This window comes from Sus scrofa, chromosome 1 (genome assembly GCF_000003025.6).
Source record: "Sus scrofa isolate TJ Tabasco breed Duroc chromosome 1, Sscrofa11.1, whole genome shotgun sequence".
NCBI classification, from domain to species: Eukaryota; Metazoa; Chordata; class Mammalia; order Artiodactyla; family Suidae; genus Sus; species Sus scrofa.
In genome coordinates, this window is record NC_010443.5 from 52,278,055 (window position 1) to 52,297,313 (window position 19,259).

Below are 19,259 nucleotides of genomic sequence, written 5' to 3' on the forward strand. Positions count from 1 at the left end.
TCATTAGAAAGATTTGAGAAAGACAAGACTGTTGGGTTGGGAGAGAAGACATTGAGGAAGGAGGTCAGAGAGGTAAGATGTAAGATAAGAAAGACTTGGCAGAGTTCCACTGTTGCAGTGGGTTAAGAATTCGACTGCAATGGTTCAGGTCACTATGAAGATATGGGTTTGAGCCTCAGTCCAGCACAGTGGATTAAAGGATCTAGTGTATGTAGGTCATAGCTGTGGCTCGGATTCAATCCCTGGTCCAGAAACTTCCATTTGCCTGGGGTGCACCCATTAAAAAAAAAAAAAAAAAAGAAACAGATTGCATGCACACATGCTCAATACACTGAAAAGACTTATTAAAAAATTGATCAGACTCAGGGTTTCAATTCTCAGAAACAGGGTTCACATTAGTAAATAAAGCAACATGAATTTGTTCATTTGCCATGTGAAACATCACTGTGAAAAGAATGGAACTCCACATTGTCTGTGTCTGCCGTGGCTTAGCTACAAGGAAACTAAATTGCCAGGGGGTGTCAAATAAGTGTGGAATCAAAACGTGGGAGCAGACCTGATAGGACAGTTTAAAGCCCCACATGCCCATCTCCATATCGGGAACCCCCCACAAAGCAGCTCTTGGGAGTTAATGCTCCCATAGGCCAATGAACCAAGCAAACATTAGAGAAATGTGTTGAAATTCAGATCCATGGCTCCTTCCTCAGAGACCATGATTTGGTAGGACTGAGATGAGGCCTGGTCCCCAGTATTTTTAACAAGCATCCCAGGAGCTTGTGAAACCCTGGACGGTAGTTTCTGCCCGATCACACGCTGGTCAGCACAATCTCTTTTGACCTGTTAACACCTGCAGAGTGTGCAGTGAAGAGTACCAGCCTAGACAGCTCTATCTCTGTGGGAGACGATTTGACAGAAGGCCAGCATAACTCCCTGATTTCCTTACTGGGAATGGAGGTGGGGACGGCACAGCTTCAGCCCCAAGTGACATCTCCAGGGCTAAAAAAAATGTTCTCTATAAAGCATCGTTAAAGGCAATTAACTTGAAGGAAGGACACTGCTCTCTCTGAAGCAGGTTGCAACTCCTCTGTTGTTGGTTTTAGGTTATCAATTTTAGGGACATTACAGGCAAAAGAGCAGATCTTCATAAACTGGGTAGTGGGCACTCCCTCTTCTCTCCCAGGTTCCCCCATTACTAAACGAAATGCCCTGTTTCTTGTATTAAAAACCCATTTGTGGAGTTTCTGCTGTGGCTCAGCAGATTAAGAACCTGACTAGTATTCATGAAGGTGCAGGTTTGATACCTGGCCTCCCTCAATAGGTTAAGGAGCCCACATTGCTGCAAGAAGGTATTGTTTCAGATTCGGCTCAGATCTAGCATTGCAGTGCCTGTGGCATAGGCTGGCAGCTGCAGCTCCGACGCAACCTCTAGCCCTGGAACTTCCATATGCTGCAGGTGTGGCCCTGAAAAAAACAAAAAAACAAAAAACAAACTGATTTGTCCATTCACTCTAGAATGTTTATTAGTTATTTAATATGGAGCAGCAACAATTTTCAAGTTGTGAGATGTAAAATCTCTGTTCTGAGGTGTAAAGTTGTAGGGTGGGGACTGGGAAGGGAAGTACAGTGGCTCCAGGTGCAAGGAGGAAACAGTTGTTAGGATGGAGTAAGATGTGGAGCTGGAGAGGAAGGAGTGGCAGGTCTGATCAGAGTGGGTGACTGCTGAGCTCAACTGAGAGGTGGAGAGGCACTCAAGAAGCAGAGCAGGGTGAAGATGGCTCAGGAAATAATGATGGGATGTTCAAGACAGAACAGTGTGAGGGGGCCTGGTGCCTCCTGAGACCTCAAGGTCCTGGTTTGGAGGGACTGTGTGTGCACAGGCGATGTGGGATGTAACCGGAGGTCAGCAGGAGCCATCCAGGAAGGATCTTGTACACCATACTGAGGAATTGGGACATGTGCATCAATGTGGAGGTGAGTCCCTAAATGCTTTTAAGCAAAGGAAAATGACACAAGCCAGTTCCTGTTTAAGAGCAATCTTCAGATGGACCTAGAGATTACCACACTGAGTGAAGTTAAGTCAGACAGAGAAAGACCAAATGGTATCACTTAAGGTGGAATCTTAAGGATTCAGATGAACTTATTTACAAAACAAATAGAGTCACCAATATAGAAATGTACTTATGGTTACCAAAGGGGAAAGGAACTGGATAAATTAGAAGTTTGGAATGAACGTATAGACACTACTATATATGGAGTAGATAACCAGCAAGGACCTACTGTGTAGCACAGAGAACTATACTCAATATCTTGTAATAATCTATAAAGGAAAATAATCTGAAAAACAATATCTATATCTATCTATCTATCTATCTATCTATCTATCTATGTCTACCTATCTATATATACATATATCTGTATATAGAGAGATATATGTATAGATATATATTTGAATTGCTGGGCTATATACCTGAAGTAACACAACATTGTAAATCAACTATATTTTAATTTCTTTTAATGAGCATTCTTGGAGTTCCCTGGTGGTCCCATGGGTTAAGCATCTGGCATTGTCACAGCTGTTGCTCTGGTTACTGCTGTGGTATAGGTTCGGTCCCTGGCCTGAGAACTTACTTCCACATGCCATAGGTGTGGCCAAAAAAAAAAAAAAAAAATCAATCTCCCTGTGACAAGGAAGAAAGGAAGATGATCTCTTTCAGCAGTATTAAATGTCCTGCTGCAATTTCAAACATCTTAATGCTTTGAAAAATCTATTTGCTTTGGGGACTTTTCTGGCAGTGTGCAGAAGTCCAGTTGTATAGCACAAAAATATTGGTTGAATTACTTCACAGTTATAATTTTTTTAAAGCAAGAGGGTGAGAATTTGTAGGTGTGAAGAAGAGAGATGGTAGAAGAAGGTGATGGAAGGGAAGAAGGAATGCCTAAAATGTGAGGCCTTCAAGAATCTGAAAAGCACATTTGTGGTGGTAAAGAGGGTATTAAAATTCTGGGGAAATAGGCTGTGGTAGACAAATATTGAAGAATAACATTGAAGAGGCAGAACAATTCTAACTGACAAGTCAAAACTGTGTGTGACCATGGTGAGATATCTGTGAGATAGATACATTTTGAGTATCTTCCTCATCCATTCTTCACCCCATTCTCTTACCTCTGAAGCCACAGCAGGTAGGATGCAGGATATTGTTTTCATACTGGTTACTCTGTGGCACCCTTGACTAACTGGACCCATCAAATTCTCACTCCTCAGGATGTAAAATCAGAGCATCAGAACTGTTTTGCTTGAACTCTGGTGCTGTACTGCATCATCATCTTTTCCAGTGTCTAATTCAGCAGAGAGACCTAATTGAGAAAGACAGAGAGAGCATAAAAACATGAAGAAACAGAACTAGAGCCCTTATGTCTATGAGAGAGAAAATGTTTTTCCCAATAACTTTTCAGTTCTCAGGCTATATCCTTGGATGTCTTTCCTACAACTGGTTTTTGTGAGCTGGTCTTGTCATAACATTCCTTATGGGAAGAAAACTCACCTATACTTATAAATTAAGCAATTCAAATCTAAACATTATTCAATCTTGGGATTGGCTAACGTGTGATTGTTCAGTAGAATTTCAGGGGCTAAGGACATGGAAACAATCCAAATGTCCATCGACAGAGGATTGGATTCGGAAGATGTGGTATATATACACGATGGAATACTACTCAGCCATTAAAAAGGATGACATAATGCCATTTGCAGCAACATGGATGGAACTAGAGAATCTCATACTGAGTGAAATGAGCCAGAAAGACAAAGACAAATACCATATGATATCACTTATAACTGGAATCTAATATCCAGCACAAATGAACATCTCCTCAGAAAAGAAAATCATGGACTTGGAGAAGAGACTTGTGGTTGCCTGATGGGAGGGGGAGGGAGTGGGAGGGATCGGGAGCTTGGGCTTATCAGACACAACCTAGAATAGATTTACAAGGAGATCCCACTGAATAGCATTGAGAACTATATCTAGATACTCATGTTGCAACAGAAGAAATGGTGGGGGAAAAACTGTAATTGTAATGTATACATCTAAGGATAACCTGACCCCCTTGCTGTACAGTGGGAAAATAAAATTAAAAAAAAAAAAAAAAAAAAAGAATTTCAGGGGCTAAGGAGTGTAGTCCCTCTTTGGACAGATCCTTCCTAACAACAACTTCACCCTTTATATAAAGGGACAGAGGGAATCTTTGGCAGTCTATGTCACAGCCATCAATATTATCTGCTCCAGGAGATGGAGAAAAAATGAAAGAAAAGTACTGATATTCACTTGAAAAGGAATATGAATTGGAACCATCTTCTTGAAGGACAATTTGGCAACATCTTATAAATATTTCTTTTTTATTCTTTTAAAAAACTTTCACAGCACAAATTGACATAACGTAAATCGACTAGAATAAAAAATTGTTAAAAAGAGGAGTTCCCCTCGTGGTGCAGTGGTTAACGAATCTGACTAGGAACCATGAAGTTGCGGGTTCGATCCCTGCCCTTGCTCAGTGGTTTAAGGATCTGGCATTGCCGTGAGCTGTGGTGTAGGTTGCAGACGCGGCTCAGATCCCGCATCGCTGTGGCTCTGGCATAGGCCGGTGGCTGCAGCTCCAATTCGACCCCTAGCCTGGGAACCTCCATATGCTGTGGGAGCAGCCCTAGAAAAGACAAAAAAAAAAAGAAAATTTTAAAGAATTATAAAAATTTTTTTCTTCTGTTTTTTTGGTCTTGTTTCTTGTTTTTTTTTTTTTTCCTTCCAGTTTTATTGGGATATAATGACATATAGCACTGTATAAATTCAAGATGTCTAGCATAATGATTTAACTTACATACATCATGAAGTGATTACCACAATAAGTTTAGTGAACATCCATCATCTCATACAGACACAAAATAAAAGAATAGAAAAAAAAGAATCTTTCCTTATGATGAGGACTCTTAGGTGTTGCTCTACTAACATCATGTAAAACATGCAGCAGTGTTAATTATATTTATCGTGCTGTACATTATATCCCTGGTGCTTATTTATCTTATAACTGGAAGTTTGTGTAAGTCAGAAGGAGAAAGACAAACACCATATGATATCAGTTATATCTGGAATCTAAAATATGACACAAATGAACTTACTTATGAAACAGAAGCAGACTCATACACACAGTTGGCCAAGGTGGGATGGGGTTGGGGGAAAGGATTGAGAGTTTGGGATTAGCAGATGCAAACTATTATGTACAGAATGGATAAACAGTAAGGTCCTACTGTACAGCACAAGGAAGTATGTTCAATATCCTGTAATAAACCATAATGGAAAAACCCATGAAAAAGAATTATACATATATGTGTGTGTATGTATAACTGAATCACACTGCTGTATAGCAGAAATTAACACACCGTTGTAAGTAAAATATACTTTAATGAAGTAAGTTAAAAAACAAAACAAAATATCAATCCTATGACGTTACAGTAGAGGTACGCTCTTTCAGTAGAACACATTTCCCTACATTAAGGAATGATATAAGTATAGGTATATTTCCTTATACTTAGCCCAGCCCTTTGCTCCTTGCCTGCTCTGAATTTCAGGGGGCCCTCTTGAGGCCTGAGGGGCCCTGAGAAGGGAGCCTGGCTGAGGTCAGGTCATCGCGTGAGTCTGAGGAAAGGGTCCACTTTCCAGGTCTGACTGCCTCCGCTGGTTCCTGGCTAAGGTGTTAATGTGTGAGTTTGGGAAGGAAGCTCATCAGAAAAATTTGGTTTTGTTTTGTTTTGTTTTTTTACCAGCAGTATAAAAAGATCTGCTGCGTTTATACTAAGCTTGTCCAGATTTTCCAATTTCTCCACATTGACAAAAATTTGTGTTTAATTTTTTTTCTAAGACTTAATTTTTGTTTAAAATTTGAAGAAATCAGAGGCTTCTGGGTAAAGCAAAAGCTAGAAAAGTCAGATTACTGTAGTCAATCACTTATTTTCTTTCTTTCTTTTTTTTCTTTTGTCTTTTTTTTTGTCTTTTCTTGGGCCGCTCCCGCGGCATATGGAGGTTCCCAGGCTAGGGGTCGAATCGGAGCTGTAGCCACCGGCCTACGCCAGAGCCACAGCAAGGTGGGATCCAAGCCGCGTCTGCAACCTACACCACAGCTCACGGCAACGCCGGATCGTTAACCCACTAAGCAAGGGCAGGGATCGAACCCGCAACCTCATGGTTCCTAGTCGGATTCGTTAACCACTGTGCCACGACGGGAACTCCCCAATCACTTATTTTCACGATGTAACAAGATCATGGCCATTCAGTGTTCTTAACTTAGGTGATTTTTTTTTTTTTTTTTTTTTTAACAGCAGGAAATGCTCATCAGCTAAAGAAGAGATTCTTATTTTCTCAGTGGGCTTTTGTATGAATCCACACAATCTACCCTCTGTCTATGGTTCTCATTCCCAGTGCTTGCTTCTCCCTCTGTTTCTTTGTCTCTTCTCTCCTATTCCTCTGCCTGATCTTACTTAAACCAATATTGCTGGCCCACAGCCATGCAGACAGTATGCACTAATCAAATTTGTGTATTCTAATGAAAACTGGATTTGGTGACTATCACTTTCTTGCAGTCTCATTCTAAGTAAAGTTGATTCTGGATTTTGAACTTTCTTCTACAAAGGCTGATCCTCCTAGATCTCTTTTCCTTTATATGTTACTGCTTTACACAGTGGCCTTTTAAAGGTGTTTTAGATTTTCACAGTAAATCTCTCATTGCCTACTTAAATCTCGTCATTGTGCGCTTAATAAATGACTTTTTTTCTTAGAATACCTACTTAAAAAAGTTAGAACTGCTTTTGATTGCGTGGCTTAGAGAATCTGGGTTTAGAGTTCAATCTCCTACTATCATGGTGCTAAGTAGGAAATTCACAAGCCTATTACCTTCCTTATCTCTTAACTTGTGCTGTTTTGTTTATTTTGGTTTTTGTTTTAAACTTCTCTGAGTCTCAGTTTCTTCCTCTGGGAAATTAAAAAATATTTGACTAGTTCATAATGTCCCTTCTAACTCCAAAATTCTTGTCACCTTGTTAATAAATCAGCAGATTTTCCTGGATACAAACATCTTTAGAATTTCCCCACAGAGAACTAATCAAGAATATGTGCTGATACTGGGATTCATTATCAAATTAATTTCTCTAAGCACTAGTTTTCACATAGACAGAAAAAGAAATTTTTCAGACTTCAAGACTTACAGTGCTGCTATACATGTTAGATCCTTGCTGCCATTTCAACCTAGGAACTTTTTTTAACTACAGAGAAGTTTATATGTTTTCTGTTGTCAGAAACCAAAACTTCCAGAACCCTAGCCCATTTCCTGGCTATAAGAAAGCTTAGAGCCAGATTCGCAATCCAAATGTAATATGCCAAATGCTGTGGCTGAAGAAAGCATCTAGTTCCTTTCAAATAGATTTGTTCTCTATTATCCTCAAATGCCTTGCTCAGAGAGTTTTAATTTGAAGGTGTGAGCAGAATGCAAGACTTCATTCAATTCACAGTATAGTGGGCAATTCCATGCTGATACATTTTCAGGTTCTTGGTTACAAATTAATTCACTCACATCCCAGTCTGTTGAGAGATTGGGAAAGCAGACAAACTGTCCGGAGAATGCAGCAGTTTATGTAAGAATCACCTGCTCACTCCTGCACTGTTGGAACTGCTTTGCACTAGCAAAGCCTGTTCCCCAAGCCTACATAGTTGCCAATCTTTTATGCCCCCCAGGGGCATTGCCAGTGCAGCATCAGTGCCTATGTTCTTAGACTGAGAGCTGGTTCCTTTCTATCTCAAAGGCCTTCTTTCTGGGCCCATGATTACGGTATTTTCTCAACAAGCCATAGCAGCCATGTACAAGCTTAATAGTGCCCTAAAGATGTGCAATGCACAATGTGCATAACCGTAAACAGCAGCCTTATGGTGTAGTTGGGGAAGAGGTACTTTTCTCTACATTTCTAGGTCTGGCTGGTCTAGGGATAAATTTACATGAGATATATTAACACATGTGTACATAGGAAAGACCAGGGAAAACTGAGTAACTGGCCTAAATGACTGAAACCCTCATCTTAAATTCCAACTTCGACCAAAGACTAGGAGGATGTTGGGGGAAGTGGTCTGAGACTTCAAAGAGGAGGCAGGTAATTTACATGGAGATGGGAAATGTTTACTCGGCTCTGCAAATGCAGTGGGGCACAGAATGGGCTCTGATCCATGGGCCCTGCTCTTTCCCCCACTACAGGGTTTCGCTGAAGGTATCTGTTCCAGCTCTAGTCCCTTATCCAGTCTTTATGCAGCTATTATTGCCATAATAGTAATAATGCTCACTAAGAGTTTCTAAATTCTGGAGGGATCGAGTAGGGAGAAAAAGCTAAATGTTTCAATTCTGCTTACGAAGGTATAATTCACTAAATTGCTGTAGGTTATGGTAAGTATAAGAGAAAAGATTTCCTTATATCTGGAAAACAAAGATAAAGAGCCTGTCCTATTTCAGCAAAGAGTTACAAAAATTATAATCATACTCATTAATTCATTCAGTCCCTTATAATTAATATTTTTTGATCTGTATCTTTTGTTAGCAGTTTATGAAGCCATCAGTTTTTTCATTAGAGTTCTATAATTTCTTTCCAGTTCAGTGGTATAACCTGAAAGTTATGAGAAACCTGTATTTATTAAAAAGCCTTTCTGTGAATCTTCCTGAAGATGAAACATTTTTGCGAGAGCATCAGATAAAATAGTAACTGACTATAAACGACAAAATATTTAAAGTGACATGGTTGAAGATCTAATTCATTATAATACAATTGACCCAGAAATTTGGTTATTTCTATGACACACAGCATTATAAGATAATAACCAGAATTATGACTGATAACATTATACCAGGACATATCCGAATTTTAGGAAATTCATATAATTTCCAGGACATTTATATTAATAACATTTACACACATGATACAGTCTAAGAAGGTTTATCATTACTTATTTGACAATGCTTTCTATGTCATTTAACAAACCAGATGAGCCTAATTAGCTTAATAACTCTCTTTATAAGGGAAGAAAGTAAATCTTTTCAGGTGTTCCAGGAACCTTCTGGAAAACCCAAAACTTAATTCCAGGTCAATAAGGCATCATTTAAAATTTGTTTGGAGGAAGTTTGTAAAAAATATCAATAAAATCGTAAGTCACTTGGTCAAATAAGATCATTGGTCACTGCAAAAACAATTTACTCAAAATGAAAAAGACCTCACAGGCAAATACAGAAAGTTAGTAGTTGTAAAAAGCCTTAGCTCTTTTTTTTTGTTGTTGTTGTTCAGAAGATTCAGTTCAAGTTATCAAAGACCTGATAAAAACAACATAGGAAATTATTTTGATAAAATATATATCCTCCCCACACCTTTTTTAGGCAGACTACTGAAAGGCAAAGAAAAATCTTTTACAATTTCTTTGCAAGAGTAGACTTTTGTTTTTTAACAAAAAGAAAACCAAATTCTAAGTTTGCACCAGCTTACTTTGATATTAAAATTCATTCACTTAAATTCATTCCAGTCTTAGCCACTTGACCATGCATAAAACACTTTTCTCAAGGTTCCTTTTCCACAAACCTTCTACAACTTTCTATTTCCATTTTAGTTTATCCCTTGTCCTTTTTTTTTTTTACCATTCTTGAAATATCTAGCCTTATTTTAGTCAAGATCATTTTCATTTCTCTCAACACAACTGCATTTCCATTTCTCATCTTTCTTACCCCAAAATACATCTTACTTTTCTTACATAAAGAAACATTTTCCATATGATTTCCAGTAGTTTTAATCACATGTTAGAAATCTTAACCCCTAGAAATCTTAACTAAGCAGTTAATAATTGCGAACTGTAATTTACAGTAGTATGTTGTGGCTTGGCAAATTTACAAATATATTTTATAATTTCTAGAGACATATACATATTACAGTCTTTCGATAAAGCACAAGACATGTTTACTAATAAATCCAATTTACCTTTAGTGCATCTGTAGTAGGAAGCCAAAGGAAGATAAACCTATGTTTAGCAATTAATATCTCACCATTATATTTTATTTAAATGATCTAGATAATCAATAAATTTAATTTAAAATTTAATTTATCCTAGAAAAACTTTAAATTCTAGCAACCAAAAATATTTGGAAAGCTATTTTTAGGTACACATAAACCATAACACATAATACATGTTCAAAAGTTTAACTAGAACCTTTTTACCTAATATCTAACTTTACTTGCTTTGAACAATTATATTTGTATTACCTATAGAAACTTGATGAGACATTGGACAAAGTCAATCATCATCTAAAGCATTTTTTTCCTTTTGCTGGCATCTTTTATAACAGATAACTTGAATTTATTTGATTTTTGGTTGACTTAGATAAAATTAAAAATATAGGCTGATAACTAAAGATATATTGTTTTAATTAAACCAAAAACCTTAAACTATCATTTATTTACTAATGATTAATCCTAGATCATAAGTGTTAGGTTCTTCCAGGGAACAGCAAGACTTAGCTCTAGGCTCTCGCCCAGCTCCTGGAGAGACATGACTAAGACATGACTAAGTCTTCCCCAAATCATGTGACCCAATCTTAAAGACTACCTCACCCAGGAGAATGTCTAAACTTCTGTTCATATCCTACTAACAATTCCCCCAAACTGATTGGTCTGCTCCTTTTCACCCTATTTACATAAGAAATGGCCAATCAGCTTCTGCACAGAGACCCCTTTCTTGGCACTCACATATAACCTCCCTCCTAGAATGGCTGACTGCTGACCTCCCTTTGTGAGTCAGCCAGGCAGTATACCCCGCTAATAAAGTCTTTTATGCCTGACCTTGGGTCTCATCCTTTGGGCCTACCTTACATAAGACCTATAATATTGTCTGTGAACAATGTATGTTAATAGCCATCAAGCCATCACATTACAGCCACCCCAAAGGTAATCCCTGAGGGAACTCAGGATGGAAACAGGATGCCCACAATCAAGTCATCAGCCACTTCAGTCAGCCCCCAAAGGTGCACCCTGAGGAGATTCAAGAGGGGAAAAAAATGACACAGGCCCCAGACAGCTGAGATGACTATCAAAGGACTGATTTCAGCAAGCCCAGACTCTTTCATCTTCCCATATATAGAAAAGTGCTAACTTCCTTAACTTGAGATATCTGGTTTTCCTTCATTAACAGTAATCCTTGGATGTCCCATCTACCTGGTTTTGTTGCAAAAACTCTTATGTATCCTGGTTCCTCTTTGACCTCTTCAGTCAAATAATGCAGTCTCTCAGCATTATTTTAGATGCTGTCTCCCAGGTTTGAAGTTCTAATGTCTGTAGAATAAAACATAACTCAACATTTAGGTTGTGCTTTTTTTTTTTTTTTTTGAGTCAATAATGACATGAACCTAAAAAATGTTTGGGTAAGTTTATAAGCAATTTTAACCCAATTAAAGAGAGTTATTTTACAAAGTTATCTTCTAAATTCCATCTGAAGGTAGAAAAATGCCCTATTTATAAAAAACACACATAGACATACAGAGAGATGCAACCAGAGATTTCCTAGCTTTCACTTTAAAACCTCTGTCATGAATCAGGTATAAATATAATACTTAAATTATTATAAAACTCACTAGTTTATAAATAACAGTTGAAATAGGTTAAGTTTATTTGCTCAGGTGGCTAAGGCTCTTTTATGGGGAAGAAAAAAAAAAAAAACAACTTTTAAGACCTGTAATTGTCCTTGACAAATAATCTTAAGGATTATTGTAGGCTAGATATTGGGCAAGGGAGATTTCCTAGTGGTTTGTATTTTTTTTTTTAAAGGCATCTTTCCCTCTATCTTTCTTTTTTCCTGGTTTCTAGTTCTACCAATTGTGTTAACTGTACTCAGCCTCAGGAGACTATGGGCTGCGTTTACATTTCTGATTTTGTAGAGATTTGCAAGACAAAGACAGTTGTTATTAATTCCCCCAAAGAACTGGGCTGCTGCCTAAGTGATATCAAAAGCCTATCCAACTAAGTTTTCTTTCACTTGCATCTTTCTATCAGGGAGAAGATGTCCAACTAAAATGGAAATCAAAAGATTTCTATGTTCTAGAACTTCGGGGTTCAATTATCACACCTAAAACAGTCTGCACAAGGCATTCAAAAATGGCCTTTTTGCAAGTGCCCAATTCAATAGACCCAGTCACCCAAAGAGCAGAAATCTCCTTTACCTCCCTTATTAGTCCTTGAATCTCAGCACCCAGCTTCTACCTCCCTTCCTGGAGGCTCAGGCAACCCTACTGGCTCCCTTCTGCAAGTGCAATTAACATTGCCTGAAGGGCAGATTCATCCCAGGATTGACAATTCCAGGCAGGGAAAACATCCCCAGTGAGACATAATATCCATCCCCACAATACAATACAATGAGGTCAAAGAGATACAATCACTTTACAAAAAAAAACTTGTTCAACACACCTAACTTCCTCCAAGCCTTTACCTCAGTTCCATCAACTCTTACACGTCTAACCACAGCCTCTGCTGGGATCCAGTCAATGAGCCTCAGTCTTAAAATACTGAGTAAGCCTACTGGGCCAGACATAACATCTAATGCCATAAAACACTCAGGCAACAGTGACTAACCTACACACAAAACATGGTCACTAATATTCCAACTTTTATAATCCTCTCACCCTTGCATTTTATGTTTTCTTAATCTACCTATAGCCAAGTCCCAACCCTGCCCATGGATTTTAGTACCACGGCTCGTGGGGTTTCCATCAAGGAGAACTGGAAATGTCTCCTCTTTACCCCTCAGCCATTATACTCTTGTGTGAAAGGCCTTGGGTTCCCAGTGAGGGTTTGAGCTAAGGGATCCAGGCCCTTTTGTCAACCTTAACATGATTAATTGGTCTAAATGCAGCTTCAGCAATCACTGGTTTTCTTTCTCAGCGATTTTATAATCTTTGTCTTCCAACTTTTAAAATTTCTCCAAGCTGGGATAAATAGAATGGATTTGGGGGCCTTTTGATATTGGGGGACCACTAGGGGGGTCACAAAGGGTCCTCACCCAAACTTAGGTAGTGGTATTTTAAAACCTCTGTTTTAAACCCCACTGATGCTCATTTTACTCATCCCATTTATTATTAACTAAACATTTCTACCTGGTAGGATGTTTCCTGGGACTCTTCCCTTCCTGACGCCTCTTAGTTCTGCCTCTTTCAATATTTGCTTTATTTACCTTATTTTTAAACAACCCTTTAAAAATGTCTACCTGTTGATAAGAATCCCTTGACTTTCCCCTTGGCTTCTTTTCATTCTCTTATTAATTAACCTAATGATTTTAGTAGCATCTGTAAAACCCATGAAGGGGAAGCTCAGAGGGCAAATTGTTAATGGTTCTCAACTATTTTTTTTTAATGGGTGCACCCTAGGCATATGGAAGTTACCAAGCCAGGTGTTGAATGTGATCAGCAGCTGCAACCTACCAACCTATGCTGATCCATTAACCCACTGTGCTGGGCAAGGAATTGAACTCTAGCCTCCTCAGCAACATGAGCGGAGCCAAGCCACAGCAGTCAGATTCTTAACCTGCTTACCACAGCAGGAACTCCTAAACCCCCCCTTTTTTTTTTTTTTTTGTCTTTTTGTCTTTTTCTAGGGCCGCACCCATGGCATATGGAGGTTCCTAGGCTAGGGGTCTAATCGGAGCTGTAGTCACTGGCCTACACCACAGCAACAGCAACGCAGGATTGGAGCCATGTCTGCGACCTACACCACAACTCACGCAACGCTGGATCCTCAACCCACTGAGCAAGGCCAGGGATCGAACCCGCAATCTTGTGCTTCCTGCTTGGATTCGTTAACCACTGAGCCAGGATGGGAACTCCCTAAACCATTTTTTTTTTTTAAATTAAGCAAGTTTTTCAGGCTAGCTGTTATACTTCTTTTATTCTCACCTTTTAATTTAGTCTTTCCATAAGTACCAATAAAATAGCGTTTACCTTGAGAGCTCTCTAAAAATTTACCAATTTAGAAAAATTTTCCTGTTCAAAGGACCCATCCTCTGGCCATTGTTGAGGAAGACCTTAATAGTGACTCAAACTAAGAAGATCGTTTATGACTTAACGAAGGACATAAGAGGCATTCCCCAAGGGTGCGAAGGATATGGCACAGAAAGTTGACTCCCCCAAATAGTCCAAGAATGCACAGGTATTAAGGATGGTACAGTGTCAGCACTAACAAAGCAATGAAGATTGAGATGACAAAGGCCCTTTATAGACTAGTATCCCTTATGACAAGCTCTACTGAAAGCTGGCATGGCCAGATGAAAAGATGCAAGTTGCAAGCCCAAGTTGTCACCTGTGCTTCTGACCAACTGGCTACAACTGCTCAGAGTCCCAATCTATTTGACTGACCACCAAATATGCACTGGTGCATGTACCTTTCTGATGGCAGAGACCAGAGAGAATATCCTCCCTGGTCACAGAGTCAAGCTCTCAGGACATTGAACAGGATGAATGACACAATAGACAGAGATGAAGAAAAACCGTGACCATCTCTGGTAGTAAAAGGATCAATAACTCTACCAAATTTAGCACCACTGAGCAGTCCAAGGAACCCGCTTCAAAAATACTTTCTCCTCCTAATTTAAATTCAGAAAAGAGAAAAGAAGGAAGGCTTTTGTAATTGTCCCAAGATCTTTTAGCTGCAGTAGCCTCAGGGTGAGTAGTGTTCAGCCATTAAAGTTGAATCCTGCCAGCCATGCCTGCTGCTGGGGAGGAAAATTTCCTCTGCTCTTCAGGTGGTCTAAGGATTAAACTGACATGCGACAGATTTAACAGGAGGCACTCAGACAGGAGTTTAATCACAGATATATATGGGAGAGACCCAGGAAAACTGAGTAACTCACCAAAATGGCTATACATAATCTTTGCCAATCAGATTTTTAAAACAGCTTTATTTCATTTGTTTGTTTGTTCATATTTGTTATATTCCAGTTTTAGGGAAAAGGGTCATATTATCACAGAGATCATGTTGACCCTTGTCAGAGATGGTTCTGTGATAGTTTACTTCTCCATCACATCCAATCATAAAAGTGACTGAACGATGTTGAAAACAATGACATTACAACACACAAAGGAATCAAACATCCACCTATCCTTCAATTGTCTCAATTTAACCATTCTTTTTCAGGCAGGAATAAGAAAAGTGCAGGCTTTAGAAAGACTTTCAGTAGTAAGAGAACAAAAGAGTTTTTGGGTGACTCCTGAGGTATTTGTTACTTCCAAACTCCTTTCCTTGGGATAAAAATTTCATAATGTTATGTGAATATAGCAATGAGATCTACCACCTCTTAATGAAAAGCCTGAATTGAAAAAGGCAGATAATCTTCTAGCTGATTTCTTGAGGTTTGTTTGAGAATCTTGAATTTTCTCATACCTAGATTTTGTAGCTTTCCCATACTCGAAGCATACTCAGCCTTCTATACTCCTGCAGTCATTCTCAGCAGGGTGAAATACATCTGCTTTCTGAGGAATCTCCCCCATCCACCTCACAAACCAGCCAACTGAGGCAGGAGATGGATGGATCCCAGGCTGGGCAACTGGAATCTGTCCCATAATCAAGATAGATTATGGCAGGAGCAAGGGGGAGTTGAATCTTGGTTGGATAAAAGATAAATAGACCACATATTTCTCATTCTTGAGGTCAAGGAGACCTCCCGAACTACACATGGGCAGAAAGGTTCCTCAAAGGTCAGAGAAGGGAGAGGCGTCCAACCATAGTATGTCCAGTTAACTTCTCAGAGACCCTTGTGCTAGAATCTATCTTGGCTAAAAGATGTGCATGCACACAGGGAAGGGCCCTGAGTCAGGCCAAATAGAGACTCAAAACCAGACAAACCACGATGATTGGGCAGAGAAGCCGGAAGGACTTCCCCCATATAAACGGCTTAAATCACCTCCAAAGCATTCTTCCTCCTCACTTTACTTATTCTCTCTGTCTCTTTCTTTCTCTCTTCCCCCCCCCCCCCCCGGCCACTGGAACCTGCCTGTGCTTTCTCTGCATGTATCTTCTCTCCCAATAAACACTTTATTTGCCTCACTACTGTCAGTCACTTTGCTGAATTTTTTTCTCCAAAAGGACAAGTACCAGGGACCTATGGCCAGGCTCCTGACCCTTGTGGTCTGGTGGTTAGGGTTCAGCACTCTCATCCCACTGCCACAAGAACAAGAGCAGCATTCAGCATCCCATTCTACCTGAGTTTACTTCCTCCCTCTCTGCCTCTCCATCCTGCCTTTTTGTCTTCATAGCACTTATCACAGTCATGATTTTAACTATTGTTTCTCACCTGTCTTCCAAATGAGAATATAAACTTCAAAAGAGCATGGATTTTTGTTTTATCAGGTGCTGTAACCTGAGCACTTAGAGCAGTGCGGGGTACATAGAAGTCACTCAATAAATACTTTTTGAATAAGTGTATAAAATGTTGGCACATTCCACCAGTAAAGTGCCCCTTATTCAGCTTTATTATAGGTCTAGGAAGGATCAGAATGCTAGCTGAAGTGATTCAGTTTTTATGACACATTAAGTTATCAAGTACAAGCCAATGAACATTTAAAAGTTATTTTTATTATGTAAATCATCTTGTTTTCTTCAGTGTTTGACAGTTCTTGACTTTTTGTTTATCCCCCCCCCCGCTCATAATTAGGCACTAATTGAGGGATCTGTAGCCTTAATATCAAAATGTAAGTTCATCTATAGGAAATACTTTATTCCACTCAGGTGTTTAGCAGAGAAAAACAATCTATCACCAAAGAGGAGATGTTCAGCAAAGCAAGACTGAGTGTTCAGTGAAATGTTCTCCATAGGACAGTATATATATTTGCATAATGCAAAGTTCTATTAAAAATTAGCAAGACAGAATCTCTGATTTTCATTTTGACAGGTGGGATGAATGTTCTTGCCTTAATCAATATTTATTTGGAGTGAAGTTTAATTTTCTTCAATTTTATTTATCATGCATATTTAGGGAAGAAAATTTGCCATCCCAACACGGGTCTCTTTGGTATGTGAATTACTTTGAGCTTAAAACAATTGCATCCCAAAAGACTCAGGAAGAACTTTGGACCACCCCACTAACTGCCTAAAAGAATGTAGACAAAGAACCTGGTCCAGGAGGAGAGATGTCACCTTATGTAACTGTAGTATGAACCAGCTGGGCAGACAGGGAGGAACCCAGCAAAGTCCCTGTGTCTAAAATTCCTCTCTGTGTCCCATTGTCTCTGCTGGCCCAGGGAGACATTTGTTCATGAAGCATTTGTTTTTCCATCTCCAGCCAAATTGCCTTCTTCCCCTTTGAAGACTCAAATCCCTCCTCGCAACATCCTCCTCAGTCTTTGAAGGTGGTATTTAAGGTGAGGGTTTCAGCCCTTTGGGCAAGTTACTCAGTTTACCTGGGTCTCTCCCATGTACACATGTAATTAACTCTTTTTTTCTTTTAATGGACACACTTGCGGCATTTGAAAGTTTGAAGCCAGGGGTCAAATCCGAGCCACAGCTGAGCCAGGGCAACTCAGGACCTGAGCCACTTCTGAGACCTACACTGCAGCTTATGCCAATGCCAGATCCTTAACCCACTGACCAAGGCCAGGGACTGAACTATGCATCCTCATAGCGACAATGTCGGGTCCTTAACCGGCTAAGCCACAATGGGAACTCCTGTAATTAAATTCCTTGTTTGCTTTTTTTCCTGTTAACCTGTCTCATGTCAATTTAATTTTTAGACCCGTCATAAGAAGCTAGAAGAGTAAAGTTTCTTCCTTCCCAACACATTATATTAAAAAAATACTTTTATACTGTTTATTTAGTATAAACATACCTAAGAGTACATAAAATATAAATCAGCAGCTTAATGAAAGGTAAATCAAAAACTCTATAATCTCTACTTAGGTAAAAAAATGCATATACTATTATTAGCATCTAGCAGAAATTCCTCTGTCCCTTCCGTATCCTTCCCACCCTGGGAGGAACTAATATTCTGAATTTATTAGAACTACTTCCTTGACTTTTCTTTAAAGTTTTACTACCAAATTGTATATCCCTAAACAGTATAGTTTAATTTTGCCTGTTTCTTTAACTTTTTGCATGTGAAGTCATGCAGTATGTCTTCTTTTATGTTCTTTGGTTAACATTATGCTTCAGGCTCCTCAATGCTCAGATCTCCTCCAAGTTGAATCTGTACATTCATTCCAATTTCTTCTTTCAAAACTACATAATTCATTAAAAAAGACACTTCCTTGCTGATCCTCACAGCTATATTTCTTTTTCTTGCCATATTGCAGTTGCTAAGACCTTCAGTATACAGATTAATGCTAATCTGTTTCCTTCACAAAGTATACCAGTAAGTACAGTGTTTCCTGTAGATTTTTTTGTATATACTATTTTCAACTTCAGAAACTTCTTTTTCTCCTATTTTTAAAGTTCCTTAATAAGCAATGAGATCCTACTGTATATCACAGGGAACTATATTTAGTCACTTGTGATGAAACATGATGGAGGATAATGTGAGAAAAAGAATGTGTGTGTGTGTGTGTGTGTGTGTGTGTGTGTGTGTGTGTGTGTGACTGGGTCACTTTTCTCTGCAGTAGAAAATTTGACAGAACACTGGAAGCCAACTATAATGGAAAAAATAAAAATCATTAAGAAAGTTTATGATCATGATAGATATTTAATTTTGTCAAATGGTTTTTAAGCAACTGTTGAAATGATGCTATAATTTTCCTCCTGCAATGTTTTAATATGGAAAATTATTTGATTGATTTTTGAATGTCAAACTAATCTTGAGTTTCTGGGATTAAAACAATTAAGTCATACGTATTACTCCTTTTATAAAATGCTATATTTGTTTATTAATCTACAAAGGATTTTTGTACTCACATTCATTGATGAATAAAATAATATAGCATAATATAATATAACATAACTTAACACAACACAACATAACACAATTTTGCTTCCTTGGTTTTAATATCAATGTTGTGTTATCCTCCTAAAATGACTTGGGGACTCTACTCTCTTGTTCTGTTACTTGGAAGAGTTTTCATAACATTAAAGCCATTCAGTCCTGAAGTTTTCTTTAAGGTAAGATTTTTTTCTATTACATTTTCCTTAGTAGTGGTGGGGTTTCATTTTTGTTTTGTTTTGGTTTTTGGTTTTCATT

The 19,259-nt window shown here is 38.7% G+C and overlaps 1 long non-coding RNA gene across 3 annotated transcripts in view; it reads right to left on the bottom strand.

Annotated features, from left to right (window-relative positions):
* The window catches only part of LOC106508874, an 80,345-nt gene that overhangs the window by 44,818 nt on the left and 16,268 nt on the right, over positions 1-19,259 (bottom strand). For all 3 annotated transcript variants that reach the window (XR_001305973.2, XR_002338629.1, XR_002338628.1), the window contains one exon: positions 3,164-3,354. This is a non-coding gene — a long non-coding RNA (uncharacterized LOC106508874). The remainder of the gene's footprint in view (positions 1-3,163; positions 3,355-19,259) is intronic.